A 27,465-nucleotide genomic window follows, 5' to 3' on the forward strand; every position below is an offset into this window, starting at 1 on the left:
TACTTCTTCCTGGGTCAGACAGGACACTTTTAATGGGGAATTTATTTTTACATTCTGCATGTCATCTGACAGTTTATTTTCCTCAGTGAATACATTGGAGAAAAAAATATTTAACAGCTTTGCTTTCTCCTCGTCTCTCTGCGACTCCCCCCTCATTACTCTTTAAAGGGCCGACACCTTCAGATTTATACTTTTTAACATTTATATAATTGAAGAACATTTTAGGGTTAGTTTTACTCTCTTTGGCAATTAATCTCTCGGTCTCTAGTTTGGCCGCTTTTATTTGTTTTTTACATGTTCTATTTTTTTCCTTATAGTTTTTCAGTGCTTCCGTGCCACCCTCCTGTTTTAGTGATTTATATGCTTTCTTTTTGTCATTTATTGCTTTCTTTACAGTTCTATTTATCCACATTGGTTTCTTTTTGTACCTTAACCTTTTATTCCCATACGGTATGTACCTCTCACAATGAGATTTTAGGATGCTTTTAAAGATATCCCATTTTGTGGCTGTATTTTAATTTTTGAGGACTTTGTCCCAGTTAGTTAGGCCTATGTCCTCTCTTAGTTGGCTAAATTTAGCTTTTTTGAAGTTTGGTATTTTTGTTCCTCCCTGTAGAAACGCTCTTTTAAATGATAATTGGAAGGTTATTACTTCATGGTCACTATTTCCCAGGTGTCCACCAACCTTCACGTCTGTTGTTCTGACAGGCCTATTGGTTAATACTAAGTCCAGTATGGCTGTCCCTCTAGTCGGGTCCTGAACCAGTTGGGAGAGGAAATTGTCTTTGGTTATTGCCAAGAACCTGTTTCCCTTATGAGATATACAAGTTTCAGTTCCCCAGTCTATATCTGGGTAGTTGAAGTCCCCCATATTAACCACCTCATTATGATTTGCCGCCTCGTCTATCTCGTTTAGTAGTAGATTTTCTGTGGACTCTGGTATATTAGGTTGTTTATAGTAAACTCCTATTAGTAATTTATTGTTGTTTTTAGCTCCATGTATCTCTACCCACAGTGACTCCACATGTTCATGTCCCTCATATCTTCACGGACTGTGGGCTTTAGACAGGACTTTACATAAAGGCAGACCCCTCCACCTCTCTGGTTTTGGCGATCCTTTCTAAACAGACTGTAACCTTGTACATTAACTGCCCAGTCATAGCCATCATCCAGCCTTGTCTCAGTTATTCCCACTATGTCATAGCTATCATCCAGCCATGTCTCAGTTATTCCCACTATGTCATAGTTCTCCTCACACATCACTAATTCCAGCTCCCCAGTTTTATTAGTCAGGCTTCTGGCATTAGTATACATACAATTAAGAGGTTTATGTATATTTTTTACCCTACACCTTTCCTTCTGAACTGTTCTAGTCCCTCCTTCCATTCCTCCCCCAGTCCCACTACCTTGCCCCCGGTCTCTATCTTCACTATCTTCCCCTCCTATAGTGTAATTACCCTCCCCCCCAGTCCCTAGTTTAAACACTCCTCCAACCTTCTAGCCATCTTCTCCCCTAACACAGCTGCCCCTTCCCCATTGAGGTGCAGCCCGTCCCTACGATAGAGCCTGTAGCTGACAGAGAAGTCGGCCCAGTTCTTCAGGAACCCAAACCCCTCCTTCCTACACCAGTTCTTGAGCCACTTGTTAACCTCCCTAATCTCCCGCTGCCTTTCTTGTGTGGCTCGTGGTACAGGCAGTATTTCGGAAAATAATACCTTTGAGGTCCTTGCCCTAAGCTTTTGACCTAAATCCCTGAAATCATTTTAAGGACTCTCCACCTACCCCTAACTTTGTCATTAGTTCCCATATGGACCATGACCGCTGGATCTTCTCCAGCCCCTCCCAGTAATCTGTCAACCCGATCCGCAATGTGTCGAACTCTAGCGCCAGGAAGACAGCACACTGTTCGGCGATCACGGTCTTTGTGACAGATTTCCCTATCTGTTCCCCTAATAATGGAGTCTCCCACTACCAGCACCTGTCTGGCCTGCCCTGCTCTCCTGGTTCCCTGCTTACTGGAGCTTTAAATACTATTATATATTTACCTGAAAAGAATTTGTTAAAAAATATTTGGTGCGTCCCACAAAAAAATAATCAGCCTTGAAATTGCCGTATGGCCTTGAATGCATAAAAGTTACGACTGACAAATTATAAGGAAGCGCGTAGAGCAAGTGCTTGGTTTAGGCTTGTCTCGCACTTGCGTTGTTAAACGGATTCGTTTCGATTTTGCACATCAGGATGCATCCGTTCCGTTAGGATGCGTTGTATGAAATCAAAACGGAACAAACCGGATCCGTCACTAAATACATTGAAAGTCAATAGGTGATGGATACCGTTTTTTAGGCTCCTTAAAAAAAAAACTGATCCTTCACCATTGACTTACATTGTTTTCAATGACGTATCCGTGTTTATGACCAGTTACAAAACCGCAGCTTGCATCGGTTTTGTGTTCGGTCACAAAACGGAATGCTGACGGGACGGAAAACAGATCTCAATAGCGGAAAACCAGAACGCAAGTGTGAAAGTAGCCTTAAGTAGTGTAGGATGGTGGCGGTGGGGTCATTCGTCTTTTTTCTATCCGTCATCTTCTTCTCTGCAAATATGATTTCAATGGTTATAAATAGAATATACTGATGTCAAGTATAACCCTCTCCTTACTGTATCCCTCAGTGAATAAAATTCCAGCACTGAGAGACTGCTGCGTAGAGTGTAGAGCAGTGCAGCTCTCTGCTGATAACTAGTGGAAGCAATGTGAATTACGCGTGTCATCTCGGCTGCCCTCGTTTCTGTACAGTCATTGAGGAATGTGGCAATTATATGGGCGGGCGTGTAATTTGCTGACATACATTTAATGTGCTGACAATTACAGGGATGATGCGGAGGGAGGTGGTTTTGTTTTCATATATATAAATGTCTCCGAGTCCGTGTACGCAGTCCCTGGCTGGGCCTATGTGGATGTGGCTGTACAGGATATACATAGGCCCAGAGGCTCCTCTGCTACCACCACTACTGGAGGTGCGGACAATGAATAGATGCTGCACCGGGACCAAGGAGAGAGAAGGAGAGAATGGCAGCAGCATGGGTTGTTTTAAAGATCAATGACTTTCTACCCGCCTCTAACTAGGCCTTGTCTGCTGTCTCTAACATCATGTCCTCTCTCTATCTGAAACTGAATCTTTCAAAAACTGAACTTCCACAATCTACTAACCTACTTAAACCTGATATTTCCATCTCAGTGAGTGTTTCTACCGTAACTCCTGGGCAACATGTCCACCATCTTGGGGTTATGGTTGATTTATAATCTTTCTTTCACCTCCTATATTCAATTGCTTGTCTGTTCATGTCACTGATCCATTATTGTCTTGACTGCACCAATGCCTCTGCCCTGTGCTAGTCACTGCACCAATGCCTCTGCCCTGTTCTAGCCACTGCACCAGTACCGGGCTCTCCATAGGGACTGCTAGGTGGAGGCTTCTGCCCAGCAGTGAGCCTGGTGACATCACCGGCACTAATGGGCGGGCTTTGGTGCTGCCCTTGACTGTAAAATGGCTAGGGCAGCGCTAAAGCCCACCCATCAGAGCCGGTGACGTCAATAGGAACACTGCTGGGCGGAAGCCTCCTCCAGTTCTCTGGAATTCCAAACTCTTACAGTTTTAGATGTGCCCTAAAAACCCATCTATTTAGGGTGACCTACCACATCCTGTAATCTATCTCTTTTTCATTCACCCTCTGTAATAGTTTTCCTCAGCTCCACTCAAACATTATCCACCACACACCATATGCTCAGGAGCACTACAAATACCAGCTGACAGGGATTGAAAAAAAATGAAGTTAAAAATCTACTTCTGTCAGCTGCAGGTGTGGGAGGGAGGGAGGGTGACTTTCTTCCTGCAGCTCACACTCAGACAGCACAGTGCTGCTGTCTGAGAGTGAGCTGTTCAAAAGGATATCCTTGTGTCCGTCCAGGCCCTGCGCCAGAGGGAGGACAGGGAGTCTGAAAGGCAGATTGTCCGGCCTAAAACTGGACCTCTAGCCACCCTAAGGGCAAGTTGCTGTGGAGGTCACAGTTTATGGGATGGGCCACTATGGAGGTCAGTGTTAAGGGGCAGATTACTGTAAAGGCCACTGTTAGGGGGACTGCCCCTGTGGAGGTCACTATTAAGGGGGCGGGGTGCTGTGGAGGTCCAATTTTAAGGAGACGGGGCACTGTGGGGGGTGAGGTTAGTGCTAAGGGGTGCGGGGCTGTGGAGGTCACTGTTAAGGGGGCAGGGTGCTGTAGATATCACTGTTATAGTGGATAGTGTTGATATATTTTAACGACACACACAAACATTAAATTAAATAGATTAAATATACCCGAGCGAAGCCGGGTCCTTTAGCTAGTAATTGAATAAATATAAAACACAATAGAAAAAATATAATAATGAATATATATATTACGTACAGACCTGCTCCATAATAATTTATGTTAACAGAACATTGTAGAATATGATAATATAAATATTTAAGTAACTAAGTGTATTAATTTTACTTTTTTTCTTTTGTGTTATGCTTTATCCTTATTTATGTGGTTTTAACAGTATTCTCCTATTTATTTTATTTTTTCATATTTTTGCAGCTCACCATGTTCTATTATGTCATGTGTTCCTGTTTCCAACATATGATCATCTGGTGCATTTTTTTCAATCCTTGTCGGCTGAAGAGTGGGAGGGGGCGTGGCCTAACCAGATCGGGGCGTGGCTTAGCGGGACCTAGAAGTTGATTTTTAACTTCATTTTTTAAATCCCTGTCGGCTGAAGAGTGGGAGGGGGTGTGGCCTAACCGAATCAGGGGCGAGTCCTTTTGAACAGCACACTGTAATATAGCAGCACTATGTTGTCTGAGTGTGAGCTGAAGGGAGAAAGTCACCCTCCCTCCCACCCATGCAGCTGACAGAAGTTGATTTTTAACTTGATTTTTTCAATCCCCGTCGGCTGAGGACTGGGGACGTGGCCTAATCGAGTCATGGGCGTGGCTTAGCAGGATCTGAGGGTGGGGTTTTAAGTTCATCTTTTGAGGGTGGACACATTGTGGCAGGGGGCGTGTCTGTGCTCCTTCCTGCAAGAGTGACGCCCCTCTGGGAACCTTACTGGCTCATTTGCATATCAAATAATCTGGATTTTCAGAGGAGAAAAACATCTATTGCTGGAACAAAGGCACATCTTGAAATAAGGTACTAAGTGCTATTAGGCCATGGCTTTACTTCAATAGCGATTATCCTGGTGACAGATTTCCTTTAAAGCTCTCCTACAGCAGTGAAGATAAATGGCTGGGTTGTTATGGAAACCTGGAGTAAAACTGTGTGTATGTGAAGACAGGCCTGCGAGCTTCAATTGGCTGATAAGGGTCATGTGACCAGGCTTCTAAAATGCATTTTTGGGGAATATCTCAGGAACGGTACGTCCTAGAGATCTGGGACCTGGCCTTAAAACCTTCCCAGACACCTGATGTACCTGTGTGCCAAATTTCGTGACTGTAAATGCGACGGTGCGGATTCCTTTAGCAGACATACATACACACACACATACACTCAGCTTTATATATTAGATGTCCCTATTATGTCCAATGATACTTTTTTTTAATTCTTTGTTCCGCTGCACTTGCACTTTAGTACCTCATACTTGCATAATATAACATTTAATTGTGAGGCGCTTTTTTACCTGTGTGGACTGCCACTGTATCTTAGAGTCCTAGTGACGCTGGTGGTCACGTGACTGGCCATCTTGCGTAGACCAGTGTTTCCCAACCAGTGTGCCTCCAGCTGTTGCAAAACTACAACTCCCAGCATGCCCGGACAGCCTTTGGCTGTGTGGGCATGCTGGGAGTTGTAGTTTTGCAACAGCTGGAGGCACACTGGTTGGGAAACACTGGCGTAGACGATCACGTGACTGGCCATCACGTGTTTGCCGCGCATTTCCAGTCCGATGCGCGCGGCGCGCAGAGATGACGACAGACCCAGATGCACACCAAGACGCGATTTGTGCCACCGGGATCTATTTATTCTATTATTACATTAGCGCTAAGCCGATTGGTGAGTTCTGCACTCAAATGGAGCACATTTTCAAGGAGAGCCGCGCCACCAGATGAAGGTGCTGCCGAAACGCGCGTCAGGGTGTGCAGTTCTCCTGAGGTGATTGTCCCAATCATGGGTATGTAAGGACTGTTTTTTGTTTGTTGTCTCTTTGAGAGAGGGGTTAAATGCATTTGATTATATAGACACAGGTCTTGACACTTTTATATACCTTATTTGGTTCTATTGACTATTATTTGATGGTTAAGTGATGTATAGCTATTGTACTCCCCTCTGCATTGAGAGCCCTACTATATTTTCCCTCAGGTGTTTACCGCACTTTCATTTTTTTAAATGTATTTTGTCTCTATTTTTATCATGTTTTATAAATGTATTTAATAAAGTTTATTATTTTTGAGCCATTTTAGACTCAGCTTTTTTGGCATAGGTTTATTTGTTACTATGTAATGTCTGATTTTGTTTGTATATGAACCCTTTGATTGGCTGGTGGTATGTAAGTAAAGATTGTTATTATTGTTAGGCCATGGTCTAGGGCAGGCATCCTCAAACTGCGGCCCTCCAGCTGTTGCAAAACTACAACTCCCAGCATGCCCGAACAGCCTACAGGTATCAGCCTACAGCAGGGCATTGTGGGAGTTGTAGTTTTACAACAGCTGGAGGGCCGCAGTTTGAGGATGCATGGTCTAGGGTGACACCTTCTCAATTTTACAGTCAGAGCTGTTAAGAGAAATGATATTACAGATGTAGTGTAGATGAGTTGGCTGTTTTATCAGTACATCAAGAGGTGTAATTTTAGTGATTAGAAGTGTTGCTAGGATTTTGATATTGATGGCCTATTGATCAATAGTGATGAGCGGGAGGTGCCATATTCGATTTCGCGATATTTCGCAAATATTCGATTGAATATTCGTATTATATTCGTCGAAATCGAATATTCGTAATTATTTCATTTATCGCGAATAATATGCGATTAAATTAATCGTACGTTTTTTTTTTTTTGTTTTTTTTTCTGTATAAGGCAACGTTCCTATGACTATGGCTAGGCTAATATGTGTATTTTACGAATATTCGTAATATTCTAAAAGACGAAGTTAGAGCAATATTAAGTATATTTGTAAAATACACATATAGATTGTAATTTAGCTAATATACTGCTATAATTTTTATTTTTTTTGCCTAATTGTTTTTTGCCTCTTCTGCACTTCAGTTTTGGAAAATATGTACACTATTAAAAAAAAAGAATATAGCACTATATTAGCTAAATTGCAGTCTATATGTGTATTTTACGAATATTCTTAATATTGCTCTAACTTCGTCTTTTAGAATATTCGTAATATTCTAAAATACGAAGTTAGAGCAATATTACGAATATTCTAAAAGACGAAGTTAGAGCAATAATATTCCACTTTGGCATACTGCTCCCCGACAAGCATCCCCGTCACCATGGGAACGCCTGTGGGTTAGAATATACCATCGGATCTGAGGTTTTACGATCTCAGGGAAAACTCAGATCCAATGGTATTTTCTAACCCACAGGCGTTCCCATGGTGACGGGGACGCTTGTCGGGGTGTTGTATGCTGAAGTTGATTAAATCCCGATTTTGTCATGCGCTCTGGCACACGTATTAAACCATTAGGACTTTTCTGTTGTAATATTCATGAACTCGAATATTATAACCGAGATTATTGGTTTAGATTAGAATAGGACGGATATTCTAAAATTGAATATACAGCAATATATTCTTTATTTAGAATATTCGTCATATTTGGTCCATCTTCCTTCCAGCTTCAATTCAGTTGCTCGTGGGCCAATGGCTCATTGACCCACAAGCAAGAAGCAGGGAGGAATCATATATTTTTAGATGAAAAAAATATATAAAAATACGAATATTCGATTTCGCGAATATATGGAACTATATTCGAAATATTCGTGAAATCTCGAATTTGCGATATTCGAGATAAAAAATTTAAATTCGAATATTCGCGCTCAACACTATTGATCAATATCAGATCAGTGGTAGTCCACCTGAACGCTCACCGATCAGCCGTTATCTAGTGCCAGAAGTCGGCACCGGAACTACACAGCCTTTGTGGTGTGGACAGAGCTGGTAGCTGTGGTGCAGCTTCCGTTCACTTCGGATTATAGCTCTGCTATATTTGGCTCTATCTATAAGCTACAGAAGAGGTACATCAACATGACAAGCCACACAGATAACTGATTGCAAAAGCCAAGCATTGAAGAGCTTAGGATATAAATAAAATGTCATTGGTAGTATATCTGGAAGCACCATCAGTCCAAGTACTGTTCATCATGACCTTCAAGGGCTAGGTTTCATGGATGAGAACATACATTTGAGCTTGAGATCATCATATTCAAAATTAAGCATGAGCTAGAGTGGTGTTAAGCTCACCAGTAGTAAAACCAGGGGGAATAACTATAGGTGATGCTGTCACATTCAGACATGAAGGTCTGAGGTGACCTAAAGGTCCCTCTGCTCATTTTAATAAGACTAGTACTGTTTTCAAATTTTGCATTGGGGTTTAGGAGCTTGAAGCCACTCCAACCAGTAGAAGCACATAATCTATCAAGATAAGCTATTCTTCAATTCAGACATTCTGGCCAATGATGTAGCACCACCTGGTGGAGGATAAATCTTGTTCTGAGCAGTTTTTAATGTGTTTTTTGCTTTCCTCCTGGAGCATTCGAACATCATTTTCTGAACAACCCTTTTTATGTCCCAGCATGATAGTAGGAAAGTGAGCCCCACCTCACAAGTACTCGTGTGGAAGAATGGTTCCAGAAACTAGTGAATAACCTTTGAAGAAGATAAAGGCTATTAGATGACAACTGGGTGCAGAGGTAGAGCTAGAAGATCCTGGGCCCCAGTGCAAAATCTTTAGGCACCCCACCTACCTTATTTTGTGACAGAGAGGCCACAGTTGTGACTGCTGCCTCTGTACTGGGTAGATAAGGGGACAATTTAATGTCAATGCCCATGGTTTTGCAATGAGCACTTACAGTATGTATATGACCTCGCACACTGTATGTTCTTTGGTCATGAGGTAAAAAGTATCTACATATGGTTCTGCTTGGACTTTTCCTCGCCATCAACTGTACCTGATGATATTGACCATATACTAACCTAATCCTACCAGAACTTTAATTCTATATTAAAGGACCAGGGCCAAAAATAGGGTCACCTATGGTGACTTCATTTTGAAAACCTCCTGCTGGTAATGAGTAGCCCAATTACCGTGTGACACTAAGCCTGATCCATTGTTAGAATATGACAGATTCACAGCCAGGGCAAGCAATTATAATGTAGAAGTTAATTATACAATGTCACGTCAATGGATGCAAGGACTTCCTTTTATTATCCTCCATTTCATTATTCATAGACATTCCTGAAACACATATGTAAAAATGGGTCTTTAACTACAAATATTCCTGGCAATACTCCAGGATCTAGTTCTATTATACATGCACCCTTTTTGAACCCATATAAAACCACCTGCTTTATACTGAGCACCTGTTATCTGTACCAGAAAAGCATCAGTTGCATTAAATTTAAGTGGTACACATCTTAGAGGTAGATCAGGCAGCTGTTATGAAGCCCATGGAGGTAGTAGGCTCAGGTTAGCCTTATTATGGTTTCCAATAGGTGATGATGACTTATGCAAGGCTCCACCTTCCAATGGGCACTGCAATGTTAGCAAATATAAGAGAAAATACCAGTCAAAGGGTCATGCGCGCCCTTTTCTCCAAGAAGGAAGGGGATGGGATCAAGGCAAACTTCATAACCTCCCTCAACCATATCCTTTTATTAGGATGGAGCCAAACTGATCTGGGTTGCCCTTTCCAGCATAGTTCCAGTCTTTCAATTTTGAATAGGTGCTGGAATATTGCAGACATCATTGTACAATATATTATGTGAAGTCTTAACAACCTATATGTAATGACCCAGAGTGGTAATACCACCTCTTTTGTGACCCTACTATTTTTATTGGTGCATCCTGTGTCATCATAAATATATTTATTGCCATATCCTGCAATGTGTGTATGTATTTCCTTATAAACTACTGTTTAAGCGTATTGTGCATGGTTCACCAGCAGGTGGCAGCAACATTGGCAGAGATAGTTTCCCTGGAGAGGAACCTTCTAGTTCCCTTCAAGCCCTCTCTAGAGAGGGAGGAGTTAGTTAGTTAGTGTGCAGTCTAGCCTACCCCCTCCTGAGGAAAGGTTGTGTGTTGGCTAGCAGAGCGCTGCCTGCTCTGCTAGGCCCAGAGGCCCTGCCTCTGAAGCCTACATGGTTGCTTGTCCCCTCCTGGACTTGCATTGCCTATACCCAAGTTAAGTATGCTTAAAGCCAGGAAGAAGTTCCTAGGATTAAAGATAAAGATGAAGTAAGAGACAGACTACAGACAGCTAAGTAAAGTTCCAGCAGAAGAGGAAAAGTTCCTATTTATTCCAGCTGAGATTGTTGCAGAAGTGTTTGCCTGACAAAGTTAAGCCAATACCTGCTGATGACCAAGATAAAGTTTGGAAACTGTTTGGATTACCGTTTTGCCAAGTAAAGCTGTGTTCAACAATACTACAAGTCTGGACTCAATTATTCCTTCATCATCCAATTTATTCATCCCTTTTGCACGGACTACACCACGTCTGGGATCCAAGGATATCCAGGTAGGAGCACCGTTACACGTGTATACAACATCTACAGAGACACTGTAGGCCACTCTACACCACTCTGGCAATCCTACCCTGGGTACCAACCCTACCATCTACAAAAGGGACTCCATGTCCTCATTGCTTAATTGCAACTGGCATCACAATTACTTGCTCTATAAGAGGGACATATTTCGTAGAAACCTAAGGGGCAAGGGATACCCCAGACGTTGGCAATAGCCCGCTGCATATATACCATATTATACACAATCCTGCAAAATTATATCATTTAGAAGCTCATATTTCATCACAACCTGCTATGTGCCTCAGCTGGCATTAATCTTCACACTAGATGACTGATGTGCTCTCAGGGAAGGCAGTGCACACTTAATATTAAGTCTCTTGAAATACTCTTCAAGTTAATGTCTACCCCTGGATTTGACTCAAATAGGTCCCAAGTTCTTTGCAGAGCAATTTTATATATTTTTAGACTTTAATACCAAGTTCTAAATTCTCAGTACAGACATTGTGTTAAATTATAATTTTCTTCCCTTTGCGTGCTGCCACCACAAGGGGAGTGTCACGGACACTCTCGTGACAGGTGCCAGGAGATCAGAGAGACTGGCAACATGTGGCTTAATCTGACTGGTTCCTTGTGGATCATTTGTGTCTGTGTTATTTTGGTAATGACCACACCTTTTGCAGGTGTTGTTGGTTTGGTCATTTAACTTCCCCTATTTGTAACTGCTTAGTGCCCACCCCTTCTGAGGGTGCGATTTATAGCTTCAGTTTCTGGACTCAGGGCTAGCTGGTTGTTGGATCTTGGTTGAGCTCCTGGCGCTGCCTTTGCTCCACGTGAAGTTAAGTGTCGTCTTCCCTATTTGTATTTTGTTTGTTGTATTTCCCTGTCTTTTGTATCGTGGCCTGAAGGAGACTCCTGTTCATCCTTCTGGTGGAGGAATACGTTGTCTCAAGTCCTGTCACTATACCAGGGCCCTACAGGGTGTGTTAGGGCTCTAGGTTCCTGTGTATGTACTTTCCTACCATCGAGGTCAGTTCATACTGATAGGTAGTCAGGAATTAGATTAGGGTTGTTCTAGGAGGTGACCTTCTCCTTTACCCTAGTTTCCAGGCCTAGTACCTGTCCCCTTTCCTCCTGTGCTTGATGTGGAGTTTCTCACCCACACCGTATCCATGACATTATAAACTGCCAAATAACCGTCATTTTTGTTTGTCTGTATCAGTTCAGCCATGGATGCTATTGCTGCACTGGCCGGACAGCTGCAGGTGCTGTCTCTGGAGGTAGCTAACCTCCGCAGGACCGTCTCACAAATTTAGAGACCATAGGCGGCTGATCCTAGTGGTGGTTACTAGGCCTGTCCTTAACCTAAGGTTGCCCTCCCGGATAGATTCTTTGGAGAAAGTGATAATTTCATTCAGTTCAGGGAAGCATGCAAATTGTATTTTAAGCTGGGGATGAGAGTCAGAGAGTGGGGGTGATTATTTTGTTGCTTAAAGGGGACACACAGTCTTTTCTCGGATCACAGTCCCTCCGATCGGTAGATGAATTTTTCAGAGCTTTAGGTCTCATCTATGATGACCTCCCTGGCCGAGCCAAGTTACGCGGCCTGTGTCAGGGAAAGCATTCTGCTGAGATTTATTGCTCTGAGTTTAGGAGATGGGCTACGGATACTAAGTGGAACGATCCAGCTTTCCGTAGTCAGTTCTGTTAGGGATTATCTGAAAGGCTGAAGGACACTTTGGCCTTTCATGAGAATCCTGAGTTTTTGGATGCCCTCTATGTCTCTTGTTGTACGTATTGACAGACGCCTGAGAGAGAGAGATTCAAGGGCCCACTCTCTCAGGACGTTCTATTACATAATGTATCGTCTTTCTTTGACTCTTTGGGTAAAGTTACTCCTGGGTTTGGGTCGGGAGACAAACCCATGTAGTTAGGGGGAGCTACCCCTGGATCCACTGGTAATAGGAAGGGAGTGTGTTTTTTCTGCAGAAAAAGGGGACGTTTTATCAATGTATGTCCAGACATGCAACACAAAAGGGTTACTGGTAGTACCCAATTTCTCCTGACTGCCGAGGTGGCGCTAGAGTCCAAGACTTTGGGGATTGAGGTGTTTATTGACAGTGGGGCAGAGGTGAAGCTGATTGATGCTCAGTTGGTCCGTATACACGGGTTGTCACCAAGTGTATTAGAAAAAAACATTCCCGTATTCGCTATTGATTCTGCACCTCTTGCTCAGAAGTGTTTTTCAAGTGGTGCATGATATCAGATTAATAGTGGGCGACTTTCATCAAGAATTTATCTTGTGTTTTGTGTTGGAAGGTTTCCCTGCTCCGGTGGTTCTGGGTTTACCGTGGTTAAGCAAGCACAATCTAACTACCGATTGGCAGGCTAGGCAGATTCTGCATTGGGGTAATTATTGCATTGATAATTGTCTTAATACATCTTTTTGTGTTGTAACGACCAAGAATTTACCTTCTTTTATATCTGAGTTTGCCAACTTACCTCCACATCGGGAATAAGATTGTCCTATCAATCTTATTCCCGGAGCTAAATTGCCTAAATCTAGATTGTATAACCTTTCTGAACCCGAAAGACAGACCATGAGAGAGTATATCACCGAGAGTTTGGCCAAAGGACATATAAGACCTTCCAAGTCTCCAATGGCAGCAGGGTTCTTTTTTGTTAAAAAGAAAGACGGAGGTCTTCGGCCATGTCTGGATTTCCGTGAACTTAATCGGATTACTGTCCGTGATCCTTACCCTCTTGCTTTGATTCCCGATTTGTTTAACCAGATTATTGGCGCCAAGGTGTTCTCCAAGTTGGACCTCAGGGGGGCATATAATCTGATTAGGATCAAGGAAGAGGATGAATGGAAGACGGCTTTAATACTCCTGAGGCGCACTTTGAGAACCTGGTCATGCCTTTCGGGTTGATCAATGCTCCTGCGGTGTTCCGACACTTTGTAAATGACATTTTTCATCACCTGGTAGGGAGGTTTGTAGTGGTGTATTTAGATGACATTCTAATTTATTCTCTAGATGTGGAAACACATCAGGATCATGTGAGACAGGTGTTACAGATCCTAAGGGACAATAAATTGTACGAAAAATTTGAGAAATGTGTTTTTGCTGTACACGAGGTGCAGTTTTTGGGTTACTTGCTGTCATCTTCGGGTTTTCAAATGGATCCAGAGAAAGTTTGTGCTGTATTGGACTGGGATCGACCTGAAAATATGAAGGCTCTTATGCGTTTTTTAGGGTTCACCAACTATTGCTGAAAATGTATTCAGAATTATTTGAAAATAGTAAAACCCTCAACTGACATGACTAATAAAGGGACGGATGTCTCAGTGTGGTCTGATTCGGCGTTGCAAGCCTTTTCTGCGATTAAGGAATGCTTCTCTTCTGCCCCTATATTGGTGCAGCCGGATGTATCGCAACCTTTCATTGTGGAAGTGGACGCGTCCGAGGTGGGGGTAGGAGCAATTTTGTCGCAAGGCCCGTCTCGTAAATTGCGACCATGTGGATTTTGGAAAGTGGCATCATTGGTTGGAAGGGGCGATTCATTCGATCACAGTGTTCACTGATCACAAAAATCTGGCTTACCTGGAGTCGGCCAAACAACTGGACCCGAAGCAGGCCAGATGGTCATTGTTTTTCACCAGATTCAATTTCACTGTCACCTATTGTCTCGTAGTTTTCCTGGAGGTAATTTTGAAAATCCGAGTCCCATACTGTCTAAAGGGGTGGTGATATCTTCTCTTTACCCTGACCTTGAGGTGAAGGTGTTAGAGGCTCAGGGAGATGCCCCGGATTCGTGTCCCTCTGTGAAACTATTTGTGCCACCGGAATTGCATTACAAGGTGTTTGAGGAACATCATTGTACGGTTCTTATGGGACACCCTGGAAGCAGATCCACCTCATATCTCGTAGATTCTGGTGGCCAGGGTGGAGTAAGTGTGGTAAGGACTATATGTCAGCCTGTACCACCTGTGCACGAACTAAGGGGACACATACTCCGCCTTCCGGAGTATTACTTCTGTTACCTATCCCGTCCAGACCATGGACTCATGTATCCATGGATTTTATCACTGATCTACCTAACTCTTCAGGAAAGGCAGTTATTCTGGTGGTAGTTGATCGCTTTAGTAAAATGGTGCACTTTATTGCTTTATAGGGCCTACCTAATGCTAAAACACTTGCACAAGTATTTGTTGACAACATTGTGAAACTCCATGGCATTCCCTCTGACGTGGCCTCAGATCGTGGGACTCAGTTTGTTTCCAGATTCTGGAAAGCGTTCTGTACTCGACTGGGTATACAACTGTCCTTTTCTTCGTCTTTTCATCCTCAGTCGAACGGACAGGCGAAGCACTCTAATCAGAGACTGGAGACTTACTTGAGATGTTTTGTATCTGAGAACCAGGAGGAGTGGCCTTCCTTTTTGTTTGCCATAAACAGCGTAGTCAGGAGTCCACTGGTGAGTCACCATTTTTTGGGGCATATGGGTTTCACCCGCTGTTTGGCACATTTTCTGGTTCTGATACTTCTGGTATCCCTGAGGAAGAATGTTTTTGTCATCATTGTCATCGATATAGCGAAAAATTAAAAATAATTTGAAGAATATGGGTAACAAGTATAAACGTGTGGCTGACAGGAAACGTATGAATGGTCCGGACCTAATTGTAAGTGATTCTGTGTGGCTGTCCACAAGAAACATTAAAGGGGTTCTGCACTTTCATTTAACTGATGATCTATCCTCTGGATAGATCATCAGCTTCTGATCGGCGGGGGTCTGACACCCGGGACCCCCGCCGATCAGCTGTTTCAGAAGGCAGCAGCGCTCCAGCAGAGCCGCGGCCTTCTCACTGTTTACCGCCGGGACGCCGGCCCACTGACGTCACGACTAGTATCAACTAGCGTGGGCGCGGCTAAGCTCCATTCAAGTGAACAGTGCTTAGCCCCGCCCACGCTAGTTGATACTAGTCGTGACGTCAGTGGGCCGGCGGCCCGGCGGTAAACAGTGAGAAGGCCGCGGCGCTGCTGGAGCGCCGCTGCCTTTTCAAACAGCTGATCGACGGGGGTCCCGGGTGTCGGACCCCCGCCGATCAGAAGCTGATGAATGATCTATCCAGAGGATAGATCATCAGTTAAATGAAAGTGCAGAACCCCTTTAAGTTGAAGGTACCTTCTTGGAAGTTGGGTCCAAGATTTATTGGTCCATATAATATCACTGCCATCATTAATCCTGTAGCTTTTCGTCTTAAACTTCTGCAGGCCCTGAAAATTCATAATGTGTTTCACAAATCTTTTTTGAAGAGATATGTTGAACCTTTGGAGCCGTCCTCCCTGCCACCTGCTTCTGTCATGGTGGACGGTAGTTTGGAATTTCAGATAGCCAAGATAGTCGAGTTCTCCGTAGATCTCTTCAGTATCTTGTCCACTTGAAGGGTTATGGACCAGAAGAGAGGATGTGGGTACCAGCATTGCAGATGTCCTCTATCCTTATCTATCCTTATCTTCTCCATTTGTCCCAGACAACCATGACGCTTCTTCCAGTCACAACTCATCTCTGAAAACATCTCAGTTTCCTCACTTTTCAACCATCCTCCACAGTCTCTCAAAACAAACTCCCCATCCTGGCGCCCTAAGAGTGGCATCCTGTTGCTACTCTTACTACTGTGCCTGCTGTTTTGTCCAGTGCCTACAAATGCAGTACAGCCGAGATAACTGTAACTATAACCATAGCAAAAATTATATTGTTGTACAGATAGTTGCCCAAAAACAACAGTACCACACACATAGGGGAACATTTATTAAGACTGGCGTTTTAGATGCCGGTCTTAATAAAGGCTCATAGTTGACGCCAACATTAGGAAGAGGCACATTCCTTCATAACGTTGGATCCGCCAATGTTATGAAGAGGCACATTCCTCTACATAACTTTGACGCATTCAGCGCCAGTTCTAAATGTAAGACAGGTGTAGAAAATGGTGAATGAGATGGGCTGGCGAGCCATCCTCTTCTCCGCCCACACCACGCCCACAATCATAGTCGCAGATAGCGGCGCAACTAACCTGTGCCTGAGATATGTCTAATTTGGGGGTATTTCAGCATAGTAAATGACCCCCATAGTTCCCCATAAAATTATCCTAAACAAACAGGTAAATAATTTTGTTCCGATAGAGCCCCTGACAACTAAGGCCATGCATAGTGCTCACTACAATTAGGGTGCTAAGTAGATGCAGCTGACAATAATAGTTTTGCACAGTGCCTCAATCATAATTATTGACACAAATAGAACCCCAGAAAATAATTGAGTACAGATAGCGCCTATGACTACAATGAAGGTCACACATAGCACCCCAACAATAAGAGTGCCAAGAAAATAGTAGTGTCTTCAATAATAACCCTAACAGTGAGTGCCACCGGAAGTAATAGTACTGCATAATGCCAACTGAAAATAATTGTGCTCAGCAGATACTGCCCTCAAAAAAAAGAAAAAATACCTTCCTACACCCATCCAAAGTCGTAAATGCCAGTGTTGATTGACTTTGATCCTGTCCTTAGTATTGTTCCTGCATATTTTTTTTCCCATTGGATTGTTTATGCAGTTCTTGTTCTACTCCTGCTCTGACCCATTGCTCCATTCCTGACTATGCTCTTGCCTCATCATCAGGCCTTTCAAGTCCTGACTGCCCTTCTGGTGATGACTCTTGCATCTGTTCCTGACTATGCTACTTCTGCATCATTTTTACTGTCACGGCTCCATGATTATTTCTTGGCGCTGGGGATCCTCCTGCAAGTAAAGTCTGTAACTTATTGTGGGGGTTGCGTTCAAAGACCAAGGAATCCTTTAGACTCTGCACCTCAGTCTAGGCAACACAAAACAGGTTATGGCCTATATAGAATCTACAGCTCTGTTATGTGATAGTGGCTTAACTGTCTCCATAGCATCTATAGACTTCAGGGCAGAAGGTGACACACATGTGCACCCAATGTGGTTGAAAAGGGAAGTCAGTTCCAAAAGTTTCCCAGAAGCCTCTGATAATCTGCTGAACATAGAAGCTTAGTTTTTGGGCGTTCCTATTAAAAGAATAGGTTTTATTTCCAAATAAGATTTTCAAAAAATGTATTGGAATGTAGCAGCATATGTCTCCATAAAGATGACTGTACCTTCTAAACATCTTGTCAGGCTGTGCTTTCTGTGTTCATAGGTGAATTCAGGGCATAGAACCGGTTCCCATTAAGTAAAGTAGGTGTGGTGCCATCACTCGTATATAAACAATTTTCAGAGACAATGTCGGCAGTGAAAGCAGAAGTTTCAAAATGTCTTACCTCCTGCTTCTTCTCATCGTCTCTCTACAATGTACTGGTGAGTCCCATACACTTCAATACATTGTTGGCCATTTAGGAGAAGGTTGTGTCCGAATAATGGACACATTCGGGTCAGTTTAAGTTTTTGTGTTTGATATTTTTGGGAGCCCATGTTTCATAGAGTTCAGCTGGCAGAATGACTGAATAAATTATTTGCTGTTGAATCCATAATATGTGTGGAATAGTGAACCTAACAAGCACGTATGGTGATTTTTTTTTTTATATTTTTGAATTTTTATTAGTCTGTGGCCATCTATTTTATACACTGTAGGAAAGAATGGTGCATCCATCTATTTTTAACAAATAAAGTACTGTTTCCCTAGGTCCATTAATACCCCATTGAGGCGGGGGGGGGGGGTAAATTGTTAAAATCTATGGGCCTCATTTTTCATGAGGATTTGTGGCTTGAAAAAGTTACAAACTGTGCGTTTCAAGTTCATTTACATGAACATTTTTGTGCAAGTAGTATTTTTCAACCGGTGAAAGTGGGAGTGGTGAAGATAGGTAGGCTGAAAGCCCCACCACTTTTATCATCTTCTACAGAAGTTTTGTATCATACAAAAAAACACAGCAATCTAAACCAGCCAGGTGCTGACTCACCTAATTTATGACTATGCCACCGGGCTATGATAAGTCTCCCCCATAATCTTGTATTCCTGTATGGTCTTAAGATTCATCTCATCAAGAATATTTAGGATCTGTGCCAAGCATGAGTCTTCAGAAATGTATGTCTTATGCATGGAATGTAGATGTGGAACTAGACCGTAGCCTTGGACCCTATTGAGTAGGAGACCTCAGATCTTAATAGTGATTCTTTAATTCAAAAATTATTTTTCCTGTATTAAATTAATGTGGGTGTTGTCCTGGTTTTATGTGAACATATTTGAACTTGTTTAACTAGTAATATGCACTGACCCTTCCCTAACATCAGAATGTGAGCAATTGTCGCCTGCGGGGCCCAGGGTTTAATACAATGCAGTTGCAGCATTGAGCAATGCCATGTTGGCAAGTGCCATTTATTGTCTAGTTCGAGAGAGAGAGTTCCAATTGGACAGAGTTCATGATGAGCACAGAAACACTGACTTTGTAGCCCACTTTTGTAATAATCAGGTAGGACATACTGTATCTTAAGCACTCTGCCCAATCATTGAGGAAACATTGGGACTGTTAAATGATAACTAAACAATGAAGGACAGAAATTAAAAACTTCTGAAGAACCTGAGGCCAGCTAAGCAACCTAGTGAATGAAAGGTGTGAACAATTAACACCTATACCAACTTATAATACCAGGGAGATTAAAACTAATCCGATTTATAGCCAAGATCATGAGAGTTACTACCATCCAAGTGGTTTTTCTGGATTCAAAATATCCTTGGTCTATTATTATTGCATCATTGGAGGTTCTGCTCTTGGCGTTCTCACGCATTAAGGGTCTATGGTACTCAGGCAAGCCTCTCCATTGTCTCCACTGCACACACTGGGATAAAAGTAGTAACTCTGAATCACTCCGAAACTACACTAGACCACCAGGAAAAGTATATTAACAAGGATATAGTAGGTATCAATTCCTAAGATATGTCCTTTAAAAGATGTCATCATAAATGGCAACATCCCAAAAGCAAAGAGAGGCCTAGGTCTGCAGCATCAGAATAGGTAATGCTGAGGGATCAAGTCACTGCAGTGCTACATAGGGTATCTTGGAACAATGGGGGGGGTCTACTTTAGACCCCAAACATTGCTCCTCCAAGCACTCTTTTTAGAAATTAGCAACTGGCACCAGAGAGGGCCTCAGTTTTGCGTTGTCTCTTTACACCTACTAGCCCTACAGAACTGCCATGAAGGTTTATATTTTGTTGTCAGATTGCATATAATTGCTGAACACATAGCCAGCTGGAAACACCTAGCCTTATTATATTACTATAACACTATGGATAGTTCGGCAGTCGGATACCTGAATTTTTTGATGCCTTATGTTATCTCCAAAATTTGTTCTAACGACTGTACATTGTAATTTGTAACTTCATTTCTTTCTGCATTACAGGGTGTCTTTGCAATTCTAATGGTAAGTATAAAAAATCCTTATATGCTTGAACCTAAAACAACAAAGAAGTCATCCTGCCACCATCCCAATGCTATAAAATGAAGAAAGCTGTGCCACATACATGTTCTTATGAAACCCACTAACCAATTCACATTCGTATGAAAATAATTCTAAATCAACAAAATCTTCAGAGAACTTCTATAAAAACATGTTATAACCACATTTGTTGAGATTTGGCAACTATTCCTATTGATTTTAATGAAGAAGTTGCACAGGGAGGACCTCATTTCTTGAAATCCTTTCTGTGACCTTTTGATATTGATAGTCAGGTGTCGAAGGTGACATTTTCTTGTACTCCTTCTGCTGCTTCTTCTTCTTCTTCTTCTTCATATTATTGTTACCCTACCACCCTTACTTCTACTACTCCTTCTTCTACTTTAGTTCTTCTTCTACTCCATATTATTGTTACTTTTCTACCTGGCCTTCTACAAATTCTTCTTCTTTTCCTACTTTTTATACTACTAATAATTTTTACCCCTTTTCTACTACTCCTCAGTACTTATTTTTCTGCTTCTTCTTCTCCTCTTTCTACTCCTACATTTCTTGTTCTTCACCTTCTTGTTCTTCTATTCTGTCTTCTACTACTACTTTTCTTCTTCTACACCTTCTCATTCTTCTACTCCTTCTGCTATTCCCTTTTTCTACATCTTTTTCTTCTACTTCTTCTACTACTCCTTTTTTTCTCCTTCTACACATTCTCCTTCTTCTACTCCTCCTTCTACTATTCCTTCTTCTTTACCTTTGTGTTCTTCTACTAATTCTTCTAATATTCCTTCTTCTACACCTTCTTGTTCTTCTATGCCTTTTTCTACTATTCGTTCTTCTACACCTTCTTGCTCTTTTACTCCTTCTTCTGCTATTCCTTCTACTCCACCTCCTTCTACTCCTTCTTCTAATATTCATTCTTCTACACCTTCTTCTACTGCTCCTTCTTCTACTGTTACTCAATTTTATTCTGGTGCTTCTCATATTTTAGAACTTAATCTTATTTTATTCCTTTTTCTTTTTTTCTTCACTTTTTTCTCATAAAATAGTAATTGCCACAACCATATTCTGCCATATTCCAGAGGACTGTATAAAGAATGTACTCATATTGATCCCCATCATCAGAGATATTAAATCACCATGCCAATTTGTCTCCTGACAGCCACACTCAGCTTTTTCTTCACAGCCACATGGTCGGCCATTGACTACTATGGGTTGACCATGCAATCACAAAGACAACAGAGGTCACAGGCATGTTAATGCACTGTGGATAAATACATGGCTGTCTATCTTCTGAATATTTTCCAGGGTTTGCTTTATGAGCATGGCTCAGCTAAGAGAACCACAGGATACAATTATTAACCACAATGTATTAAACCATGGAAGAAGGGACTATTCAGGCTGTAGGCTACTGCCCAAGGTTCCCATGGCAAAGAGTCAGATATTGTCATGGCGGGGAGTGAGGGAAATCCCCCACCGTCCAATGGGAACTGTTACTAGGCCAGACTACAGTAAAGGGAGCAGGTCACAACCTACAGCCGCCCTAATCCTGACCCTGATCTCCTGACCGCATGAGCGAACCCTGAAGGTGGGAGGGCTCATGCACTGGAACCTGGATCCTGCTGACCCTGACGGTCCCTGGCATAGGGGTCAGGAATAGGAGACAACTAGTTCCTCAGGGAATCAGACGAACCGGATTCTCCAGCTGCCTAGTAACAGGTGAAGGGAAACGACCATATGCAGCAACTGAACAGAAGGTAAGTACACAGTGTAACAACAGAACACTAGCAACAACCAACACTTACCTGCTGCAGCAAAGATGGAAAGACGACACCAAACATCTAACCGGACCTCCATGCAAACGCCAGATGCACGGAAGCTCCAGGCATCGCTGCATACAGGGTTATGGTTCACCCCTCCACAAACAGGACATATCTAGCAACCATGCGGGATAAACCACACCATAGACAACCCATAAGTGCAGCACCACACGTAACAACAATAGAGAAGGGTGGACATAGGCAAGGACCTTGATGTCCCACAAGGTGGCCCTCAAGGACAGGGCAGCTGGAAATGCCCAGAAAGGAGCATTACATTCAGCCCCAATAAAGGCTGAAGTGAATCTGACCTCAGGCTCAAGGGAAAAAGCCTTAAAGGGAAAGCGCACACACATGCATAACAACAAGTTGCCACCGGCAACCAGCATGCGTGGCGAAAGTGTCACGGCACACACAGCAAAGGTCTTACACACAGCAAAGGTCTTGACAGATATCTTACAATTTAAGTGCATGGACTGGAAAAAATGTAATTAGTGACACAAACATTTCTGAACATAGGCATTGGGTTACTCTACTGAAGAGTATGGTGGTTGGTGAGTGTCCAATAATCATGACAGCCCAGGGTCACTCTTAGACTACCTGTGCAATAAACCAAATATCTACAATACTAATGTATCAGATTGTTTATGGATGGTACCAGTAGAGATAAAAACACATTACCCATAATACATCAAAAAGCAAAAATGTAATTACAAATTTAGGTTCATTGGTTTGAGCTTGGATATGATGATGCAAATGGACAACACCTGTTTCTGGTATGAGCCAGACAAGTCTACATTTCACCCTTCTGTATAAGACCCCTCCCTGCACAGAACTTTACTCACTATTAAGCTAAAATATGTATTTTACTGAACTGTGACATCATGTAACGTAATTGTCTTTCCCTTTTTATAATTGAAGGTTATGTCCCGACATGGGCAATAGTATGTCTGGCACTTGTGGGTACGGTAATAATCTTGATGTTCTTTGCTTTTGCTCTTGTGGTAAGTAACAACATTTGTCACTAGAATCAAAACATTATTGAGTTTTTTTATTTTCAGATTTATTTTCTTTTAAAAACAATATTTAAAATATCAAACACCAAATTATGCAGACCCTTTTGTTACTGGGTCCAATAGCAAAAATTACAATGGGACACTCCTCAATTACCACAATCAGCATTATCCTCCTTGAGCTGTCAGTATTCTGCATTGCACTATCTACTGTCTTCTGCTCAGAGCTGGATTATAGTCTGTGAAGGCTTCTGAGCAGAAAAAAATCTGGGTGCCGTATCCCAGCTCGGAGAACTGGCACCTACCTGCCCCCTCATTGCAGACAAATAAAACTATGGGAGTTATGGAGAAAACCAAGGTAGTGTGTCATGGGACTTACAAAAGCTTGAGCCACATCCATAAATTTCTACCGCTCCACCTATTCTCTGCTATTAGGGAATTCTGAGATAGAGGAGGCCCTGGTCTGTTTGTAGGCTAGTTTCACACTAGCGATAAGATTTTCCGGCAAGCTGTTCTGGCAAAATAACAGCCTGCCAGAGTCCATTGCATCAAGCACAGAGGGAAACTGCCGCAGAACCACCAGGCCCTATTGACTATAATGGGACCTGGCGGGCATCCAGTCATTAGTGCCAAGATTTAGCCAGACAAATACTGCTGCAAGCAGTGTTTTTTGTCCATCAAAATCCCAAACTAATGCCGGAAACAGGCCGGATCCCCGCCGGGTCTCATTATAGTCAATGGGCTCCACAGGAGAAATGTAGTATCCGGCTATGCTGAATACGATGAACTCCAGTAGGCTGCTCCTTTACCGAAAAAGCCTGGAGGAACATTTTAGCACTAGAGTGAAACTAGCTTTACCTGGCTATCCTATTGATTTTACAATTTTTATTTATTTATTCATTTATTTATTTGTTGAACAGTAAAAAAAAAAATTTATTTTATGAATTATAAACATGGAGTAACAGAAGTTATGATCGATAAAAAGAAATTGCAAATTTTTGAAATTTTGATTTTATACAATAAATATTTTCCTTAAAAATATATGATGTGTGATTCTTATGGGGGGAGGTATGGGGGGAAATTCTAGTTTGATTGCGATAAGTATAAGTTGATATAAAGTCAATATCACAGTCACATAACTGAGCAGAGCGGAACCTAAGGACCCGATAGACTGTAATAGGGTACTACTTTTGTCTCCGCTCCAAAATCTTCTTGAGAGCGTAAACCTAACGGACCCCATTACAGTCTATGGGGTCAGTTATGTGCCGAATCGGCTGAACGGTGATGTGAACAAAGCCCTAAGAAATAAGGTGGTGAACACTAGATTTCAGGGGGTGTGGGGGAGAAGGAAAAATGAAAAGGGAAATTGAAAAGGCAATGGGGTTGCTGGACATGCTGATTTGTGAAGTAGCAGGGATGTTTATAACAATATACTTGAAAGAGATTTAAAAGGTTTGGGGAGTATACAGTTATTTTTCGTGATGAGCAAAGTAATGGAAAATTCGATTTGGCTGCTTCGCCGAATTTTGCAAAAAAATTTGCATTGTGATGAATTACTTTGCCACAAAGTGCATTTCTTTGTAAGTGGTGGGTGCAATGACAGGGAACAGCGATTGCGCCACCCCGTCATTGTGACCTTCTGATGCTGCGTTCATTGCTGATTGGATGATTGCGGCATCTGACATTGATATTACAGTGTAAAATAAACAAAAAAAAATTGAATCATGCCTACCTCATCAATTTGATAGCGAAGAGACGGTTGCCACCATCTTGATTGATGATCCAGTGCGAAATATCACCTGGCCTGGATCTCAACTGGATTTCGCGTGGGATCTTCAATCAAGATAGTGGCAAATTATGACAAATGATTTGATACGAACTACTTGGTCACAAATCACTTTCCATTGTATGGAGCAGGCGCTGCCCCCATCATTTAACCCCTCAGATCCCACGTTCAACGCTGATCGCAGCATCTGTGACTCACATTCAGCCTTTCAGGGGTTAATAAGGGTTTAAACAAAACATATACTCACCTCATCCATTTGCTCGTGGAGAGGCCATCCACTCCCGTATTGATTGAAGAAAATCTGCCAAAAGACCTGCGGAGAGCGTGATGTCCTCACTACGTTATCACGCTGGGCGCGCAGTGATGTCATCACTGATGACGTCACCACCCGCAGCCAGCATGATCACATGGTCATAACGGTTGCCGCAGGTCCTTTGGCAGGTTTTCTTCAATCAAGACAGGAGCGAAAGGCTATCAAGTGGATGAGGTGAGTATTAGGCCTCTTGCGGACGAGCGTGTCCGGATTGGGTCCGGGTGAGTTGCGTCTGCGATCAGGGAAAATTGTGCGAGTAGGTACACAATTGCAGTCAGTTTTGACTGCGATTGCGTTCCGATGTTCAGTTTTTATCGCGCAGGTGCAATGCGTTTTGCACGCACGTGATAAAAAACTGAATGTGGTACCCAGACCCGAACCCTGACTTCTTCACTGAAGTTCAGGTTTGGGATCGGTGTTCTATTTATTTTATTATTTTCCCTTATAACATGGTTATAAGGGAAAATAATAGCATTCTTAATACAGAATGCTTGCTAAAATGTGGCTTTAGGGGTTAAAAAAATTAATAAATTAACTCACCTCATCCGCTTGTTCCCATAGCAGGCATCGTCTTCTTTCTTCTTCTTTCAGTACCTGCCAAAAGACCTTTGATGACGTAATCGCGCTCACCACGTGGTGAACGTGGTGACGTCAGCGCAGGTCCTGCTGAATGAAGATAGAAGATTCTATTACGTCATCAAAGGTCCTTTGGCAGGTCCTGAAAGAAGAAGAAAGAAGACATGCCGGCTGTGCGAACAAGAGGATGAGGTGAGTTAATTTATTTTTTAACCCCTCAAGCCACATTTTAGTAAGCATTCTGTATTAAGAATGCTATTATTTTCTCTTAGAACCATGTTATAAGGGAAAATAAAACAGTAAATTGACTTTTATCAATTTACTTACATCATCTCCTAGCAAACATGCGTAAAATTGCACCGCATCCGCACTTGCTTGAGGATGCTTGCGATTTTCACGCAGACCCATTCATTTCTATGGGGCCTGCGTTGCGTGAAAAACCCAGAATATAGAACATGCTGCGATTTTCATGCAACGCACAGGGATGCGTGAAAATTACCGCTCATCTGAACAGCCTCATTGAAGTGAATGGGTCCGGATTCAGTGCGGGTGCAATGCGTTTACCTCACGCATTGCACCCGCGCAGAATTCTCGCCTATGTGAAAGGGGTGTTATTATTTTTACTTTCAGCTATCATTTTAACGAAAAATTGATTCATTACCACAAAATGCAAGGAAATTTGGCTTTGTGGCAAATCGAATTTTTCCTGAAATTCGAAGTCCACTTCGGATAGTTCGATTCGCTCAACACTAATTACCACCATGAATGGAAGTATGAACTCGACAGTTCTAATATAATTCTAGGTAGGTAGAGTTAGTATGGTTCATTTTTATTGGGGGAAGATGCCGCCTTAGTAATATTTTGTGTGAAAGTTCTCAATGATGCGTTCCTATAAGATGTGTAATTTGTCCAGTTAAATTCAATTTGCAAATCCTCTGATTGTTAAGATCTTCCCAGTAGGTTGGATTCCCATTTCAGCAGGGATTTGTTCTTCAGACTGCCATTACTGTTAGTGAGAGCTGCATAAAAACTAGTAATACCTTTGGCTTCTGGGTAGAGAAGAATTGGAAAACAGATCTAGGAACAATTTATCTAATGAGGTTTCTGATTCGGTTGTCCTGCCATATATATTGATGACCTATCCTTATGAGTTGTTTTCTTGGCCTTGATACCCTTCATCTATTTATTCTCTTAACAATCCAGATTGCTTTGCGAAGAAGAAAATAAAAATAAAGGAGGATAAGGAACATCAAGAATATTCTACAGAGATGGAATCTTGATTCCCTTGGGGCTGTCGACACATTCAAATCGAAAGTTCAAGATCATGAAGGATATTTTACACTAAATTTTTCCTTTGTATCTGGCAAAGTTCTCTGTGGATTTACTGCTTGTCTCTCATAAAACATCTGCTTAGGGCACCTGCTAAGAGAAAAATATAGATGTGATGTACAGTACAGACCAAAAGTTTGGACAGACCTTCTCATTCAAAGAGTTTTCTTTGTTTTCATGACTATGAAGGCATCAAAACTATGAATTAACACATTCTTCAAAGTAGCCACCTTTTGTTTGATTACTGCTTTGCACACTCTTGGCATTCTCTTGATGAGCTTCAAGAAGTAGTCCCCTGAAATGGTCTTCCAACAGTCTTGAAGGAGTTCCCAGAGATGCTTAGCACTTGTTGGCCCTTTTGTCTTCACTCTGCGGTCCAGCTCACCCCAAACCATCTCGATTGGGTTCAGG

At 42.3% G+C, this 27,465-nt stretch overlaps 1 long non-coding RNA gene across 1 annotated transcript; it reads left to right on the top strand.

Moving 5' to 3' along the window:
- The first annotated feature begins 18,056 nt into the window (after nucleotides 1–18,056).
- Nucleotides 18,057–27,219, top strand: LOC120977353. Its single transcript, XR_005773882.1, has 4 exons — nucleotides 18,057–18,132; nucleotides 20,176–20,196; nucleotides 22,959–23,041; nucleotides 26,929–27,219. It is a non-coding gene; the product is annotated as an uncharacterized LOC120977353 (long non-coding RNA).
- Nucleotides 27,220–27,465: the final 246 nt, after the last annotated feature.

This window comes from Bufo bufo, chromosome 8, assembly GCF_905171765.1.
Source record: "Bufo bufo chromosome 8, aBufBuf1.1, whole genome shotgun sequence".
NCBI classification, from domain to species: Eukaryota; Metazoa; Chordata; class Amphibia; order Anura; family Bufonidae; genus Bufo; species Bufo bufo.